At 41.0% G+C, this 6,645-nt stretch overlaps 1 pseudogene; it reads left to right on the top strand.

Annotated features, from left to right (window-relative positions):
• The first annotated feature begins 694 nt into the window (after window positions 1-694).
• LOC109556773 (ATP synthase subunit beta, mitochondrial-like) lies at window positions 695-5,863 on the top strand (annotated as a pseudogene).
• Window positions 5,864-6,645: the final 782 nt, after the last annotated feature.

The following is a 6,645-nucleotide window of genomic DNA, read 5'->3' as shown; positions in this document are numbered from 1 at the left end:
TGACCATGAACCTAGGTAACAATATTTCTGAAGTTAAAAGAGAGGAAGAAATGGTCCCTAAGATTCCTTCTGGTGAAAAAAGCCATTAAACTAGTTACAGTCTTTCATTTTCCTTTCCCCTCCTGGCCTCCTGCTCCCTGAACTGAGCCTTCTACTTAGATATGTCTGAACAAGGAACAAATAAATATAACATTATGCTGTAATTTAGAGCACATAAAGTCTGCTTTTGATTATAAAATCTGGACTTAGAATGAGAACTCCTGATAGCCTGTAGTGGTGGGAGCAAAATGTATATGGAGCTAGGCATGGGGATAAAATTAAAGCCTCATATCAAAGAGTCGGACACGACTGAGCGACTGAACTGAACTGAACTGATCGCTCAGTATGAAGTCAACAGAGAGTGCTCAACACTAAAAAGTGGAGAAGTAGCAATACACAAATGCTATTGAGAGATAAGAAAATAAATATCAAAAGAACTGACCGAAGACTTAAAAGTGAATGAGTCTGGGAAAAAAGGGGACTGCTATTCTTTATAACAAGACTATTAAAATATCAATTCTTTGAAGTAAATACTTTTAAACTTTGATTAAAAAATAAAAATGACAACTAATAAACATATTCTCTCAAAAAATAAAAACATTTAAGCTGTAGTGGGTATGCAGGCAGACAGTAGATGAGGCTAGTATTAGTCGATATGAGGTAGGCCCATGTAAACACTGCAAGCCAGGATGAGATTTTTAGTCTTTGTTCTAAAATCTGTGGAAAACCCCAAAAATAACTTAAACAGAGATGCCACAAGATCAGATATGCTTTTGAAAACAGCAATCCATAAGACTAAAAGTCACGAGAAGAGGGATCAAAACAGCTTACTGTAACCACCGCATCTAGAGGCAGAGCCTGATGGCTGTCAATAAATAACTGATGAAGGAATGAAAGTCCATTTCCTTCCTCATGTCTGCTTTCTCATCTGTATAATGGGGAGAATAAACCCTCTTCTTACCTTGTCTGCCCTCTTTTTATCTATTTCCAAGAAGACTGGGAAGATAAATGATGTAATAAATATAAAATATCTTGAGTATCTTATGAAGCACCAGTCCTTAAAAGAGTGGTAGCAAAAAGATCCTGGTAGGCTGAGAAGTAAAACATCTGTAAATTACATTAAATATGAATATCTGCTCTAGTTTATGATGGTAGAATTATCCCGAATGAGACAGTGAGGGACTGAGAGTCCACTTCAGAAAAACTGATTCCTGAAATTGTTTTTCCATTTGCATTTAAAGATGTTTAGACTGAAATAAACATTTTCTTCTTGGGAGCATACTATAAATGCAGCCTAGTCAATAAGTCAGGTTGTGTGCGTGTGTGTATGTGTGTGTAAACACACACATATATATTGCATATTTATCATATGAGCATGCTTTCTAGAAATTTATGTGAGCAACAGGCGTTTGTCATAAGCAATAAAATCTTTTATGTGGATTCTTTCCCATTCTTTCCAAGGGGATTTCTCTCTCTCTCTTTTTTTTTTTCCGCAGCTCAGTTTCAGACTCAAGTGAGTCCCTGCTGCTATTTTTTCCCCAGTCACTCTTGTCTTCCTTGCCTTTGCCAGAGCACACTGAAACGAAAGGCGGGCCATTCCTGGACTGGTATTTGCTTGATTAAATGAGGACTTTTGGCATCAATGGCTTTTTGCAGCTTGGCAGGTCATGAAGAGCTGGAGGAAACATTCCCAACCCATATTATTTGTGACAGAATTCAGGTGATTATAGAACAGAGAAATTCATGGAACTATTAACATTCCCCCGAGAGATCACTGTTGAAAGGATGAACCATGAGGGATATTTGAAGTGTGTGAAAGGCCTTTCTTGCCTCACTCCGACTCTTACTGTCAGAGCTGGATACTCGCAGCCTAAAGTCTGCACTCTGCCTTTGTGGCACTGGAATAGTCTCACTTTGCCTTGACATTGTCAGGCACCCAAGCACTGAACTTGAGATTCACCATAATAGCTCTAGCCTCATTCTTAGTCTCCCCCTGCATCTGTCTTTCTACCTCACTCATTCTATCTTACAAATATGAAAAAATCTTCTCAGTTGTTAACTAAAAAATAAATTCCATCAGTCTTTAATTTGTTTGCAGAGAAATAGAAAAAGTGGAAGATTTATAAAGTGGAAAATACAAAACATTTTTAAAAGAAATTAAAGACCTAAATAAACAGGTCAATCCCATGTTCATGGATCAGAAGATTTAAGGTTGTTAAGAGAGCAATACTCCCCCAAACTTATTTACAGATGTGACATATTCTATTAAAATCTCAGCTGCCTTTTTTTTTTTTTTACCAGATATTAACAAGCTGTTCCTAAATTTATATGGAAATCTAGGGATCCAAAATAGCCAAAACAATCTTTAAAAAGAACAAAGTTAGAAGACTCATACTTCCTGATCTGAAGACTCTGTATGCTGCTGCTGCTAAGTCACTTCAGTCGTGTCCGACTCTGTGTGACCCCATAGACGGCAGCCCACTAGGCTCCCCCGTCCCTGGGATTCTCCAGGCAAGAACACTGGAGTGGCTTGCCATTTCCTTCTCCAATGCATGAAAGTGAAAAGTGAAAGTGAAGTCGCTCAAGTCGTGTCTGACCCTCAGCGACCCCATGGACTGCAGCCTACCAGGCTTCTCCTTCCATGGGATTTTCCAGGCAGGAGTACTGGAGTGGGGTGCCATTGCCTTCTCTGGAAGACTCTCTATAGATCTACAGTAATCAAGACAGTGTGATTTTGGCATAACGAAACACATACTGATCAACGGAATAGAACTGATGGGAGAGAAATAAACTCTTACATTTATGTCAAAGAACAAGGGTGCCCAAACAATTCAATGTGTAAAGAATTATCTTCCACAAAGGGTGCTAAGACAACTAGATATTCACATGGAATGAATGAAGTTGAACCCCTTACCTTAAAAAATATATGGAATTAAGTGGAAATGGATTATAGACCTCAATGTAAGAGCTAAAACAATAAAAGAAAGCATAGGTGTAAGCTTTTGTGATTTGGATTATATAATCATTTTTTAGCATCACCAAAGCACAAACATACACAAAAAACATTAGACTTCATCAAAATTTAAAATTTTCATACTTCAAAGGACGCCATCAAGAAAGTAAAAGACAACTCAGAGGATTAGAGAAAATACGTGCAAATCATATATCTGCTAAGAGATTATATTCAGTGTCTATAAACAATACATAATTCAAGGATAAAAGACAAATAATCCAATAAAAAATGAATTTGAATAGAAACTACTCTGGAAGAGATGTGCAAATGGGCAATAAGCTCATGAAAAGATGTCCAACATCATTAGTCATTATATGAATGAAAATCAAAATCACAATGAGATACCATTTTGTATCCACTAGGATGGCTATAATCAAAAAGACAGATAATAACAAGCATTGATTAGTAAGTGGAGAAAGTAGGAATACCATTTAGAGGCAAATATCCAGGAGAACTGAAAACATGTCAACACAAAAACTTATACACAAATGTTCATAGTGGCATTATAATAATAGACCAAAAGTAGAAGCTGCAAATATCTATCAGTTGATGAATGAATAAACAAAATGATACATCCATACAGTGGATATACAAAGCAGTATAGCCATACAATGGGTTATTCAGTGATAAAAAGGACTGAAGCATTAATACATGCTGTAATATGCATGGGCCTTGAAAACATACTAAGTGAAAAAGTCAGACACAAAAGTCTACATATTATGTGAGTTCACTTATCTGAAATGTCTAAAGTAGGGAAATTCATAGAGATAGAAATTAATAGATAAGTAGTCTCCACCCAGGCACCACTCTGCTGGGACTCAAGGGTTGTGTGGCTGCTACCTGGGCCTCAGGGTCCTTTTGGGGATTCAGCCCTTCAGCACGGCTACCACAAGCCCAGCTCTTTCTGAGGATCACCTCAGTAGTGCTCCAGGCTGCCAGAGACTATGCTGACCAAACACTTCCATTGCCAAAGGCATGTGCCACCACTGGGCAATGGTGGCTGTCATTGGTGCAGTGGTAGATGTCCAATTTGGTGAGGAGCTGCCACCCATCCTAAATGCCCTGGAAGTGCAAGGCAGGGAAACCAAGCTGGTTTTGGAGACGGCCCAGTCTTTGAGTGAGAGAACAATAAGGACCATTGCCATGGATGGTATGGAAAGCATGGTTAGAGGCCAGAATGTCCTGGATTCTGGTACATCAATCAAAATTCCTGTTGGCCCTGAGACCTTGGGTAGATTTGTGAATGTCACTGGAGAATCTTTGATGACCGGGGTCCCATAAAAACCAAACAATTTGTAGCTATTCGTGCTGAAGCTCCTGAATTCATAGAGATGAGTGTTGAGCAGCAAATTCTGGTTACTGGTATAAAGATTGTGGATCTGCTGGCTCCCTATGCCAAAGGTGGCAAAATTGAGCACTTTGTTGGTGCTGGAATTGGCAAGACAGTACTTATCATAGTGTTAATCAACAATGTTGTTAAGCCTGTGGTGGGTACTCTGTGTTTGCTGGTGTTGGTGAGAGGATGCAAGAGGATAATGACTTCTACCATGAAATGACTGAGTCTGGTGATGCCAACTTAAAAAATTCTACCTCCAAGGTAGCACTGATATGTGATCAAATGAATGAACTGCCTGGTGCTCGAGTTGGCAACTCTGACTGTGTTGACTGTAGCTGAATACTTCAGAGACCAAGAAGGTCAAGATGTATTGTTGCTTATTGATACCATCTTTTGTTTCACCCAGGCTGGCTCAGAGGTATTGGCTTTATTGGGCAGAAGCCCTTCTTCAGTGAGTTATCAGCCTACCCTGGCCACTGACACGGGCACCATGCAGGAAAGAATAACCATCACCCAAAAGGGATCTATCACATCTCTAAGGCTATCTACATGCCTGCTGATTACTTCACTGGCCCTGTCCCTGCCACTACTTTTGCCCGTGTGGACGTGCACCACTGTGCTGTCCCATGTTATTACTGAGCTGGGCATCTATCCAGCTATGGATTCTCTGGACTCCACCTCTTGCATTATGGATCCCATTGTTGGCAATGAGCATTATGATGTTGCCTCTGGGGTGCAAAAGATACTGTTGTTATTACTGCTTAGTTGCTAAGTCATGTCTGAGTCTTTTGTGACTCCAAGGACTGTAGCCCGCTAGGCTCCCCTGTCCATGGGACTTCCCAGGCAAGAATACTGGAGTAGTTTGCTATTTCCTTCTCCAGGGGATCTTCCTGACCCAGGGATCAAACCTGCATCTCCCCCATTGCAGGTGGATTCTTTACTTCTGAGTCACAGGGAAACCCAATTATGATAATAGGTAGAATTTATTGAAACCTCAACTTATTCCAGGTAGTGTGGCAAGCACTTTACATTATTCCCAACTATTAATTGTTTCCATGCAAATGATCCTGTGTGTGTTAGTCACTCAGTCGTGTCCAACTTTTTGCGACCCCATGAACCGCAGCCTGCCAGGCTCCTCTGAACATGGAATTCTCCAGGCAAGAATACTAGAGTGGGCTACCATTTATAGGATTACAAATCCCTCCAGAACATCATTGCTGTCTTGGGTATAGATGAACTTTCTGAAGGAACTGTGTCCTGTGCACTGAAAATACAGCTCTTCTTGTCTCAGGCATTCCATGCGGCCGAGGTCTTTACCTGTCATATGCGGAAACTGGTACCTCGAAGGAGATCATCAAAGGATACCAGCAGATTTTGGCAGGTGAATATGACCATCTCCCAGAATGGGCCTCTATATGGTGCGACCCACTGAAGAAGCTGAGGCAAAAGCTGATAAGCTCACTGAAGAGCACTAGAGAGGGTGTCCTTTCAGCAAACTAAGCGCTCATCCTCCAACTGTCCCTCTCCTTGCCCCGAATCCCAAAATCACCGTTTTCTCTCTGGGCCACTTGAGAGGCTGTATTAAAGATGTTGTATTCTGTCTGAAGAGTATTTAGGGTTTCTAGTGTTGCCAAGGACAGGAGGGAGAGGGAAATGGAGAATGACTGTTAATAGACATGGAGATTTTTGGAGGGAATGACAAAATGTTCTGGAATTAGGTAGTGATGGTTGTAAAACCTTGGGAGCATACTCAAAACCACTGAATTGGGCACATTAAATTTTGAGGGAGCGTATTATATTGCAAAACAAATTTGAAAAGATTGTTGTTAAAATGCATAATCAGTTCAGTTCAGTCACTCAGTCATGTCCAACACTTTGCAACCCCATGGACTGCAGCACGCCAGGCCTCCCTGTCCATCACCAACTCCCAGAGTTTACTCAAATTCATGTCCATTGAGTCGATGATGCCATCCAACCATCTCATCCTCTGTCGTCCCCTTCTCCTCCTGCCTTCAGTCTTTCCCAGGAGCAGGGTCTTTTCCAATGAGTCAGCCCTTCGCATCAGGTGGCCAAAGTACTGCAGTTTCAACTTCAACATCAGTCCTTCCAATGAACACCCAGGACTGATCTCCTTTAGGATGGACTGGGTGGATGGATCTCCTTGCAGTCCAAGGGACTCTCAAGAGTCTTCTCCAACACCACAGTTCAAAAGCATCAATTCTACAGTGCTCAGCTTTCTTCACAGTCCAACTCTCAC

The sequence above is a fragment of the Bos indicus genome, chromosome 3 (genome assembly GCF_029378745.1).
Source record: "Bos indicus isolate NIAB-ARS_2022 breed Sahiwal x Tharparkar chromosome 3, NIAB-ARS_B.indTharparkar_mat_pri_1.0, whole genome shotgun sequence".
Classification (NCBI taxonomy): domain Eukaryota; kingdom Metazoa; phylum Chordata; class Mammalia; order Artiodactyla; family Bovidae; genus Bos; species Bos indicus.
The sequence above is the reverse complement of the archived record's forward strand: the minus strand, read 5'-3'. Positions and strand labels throughout refer to the sequence as shown.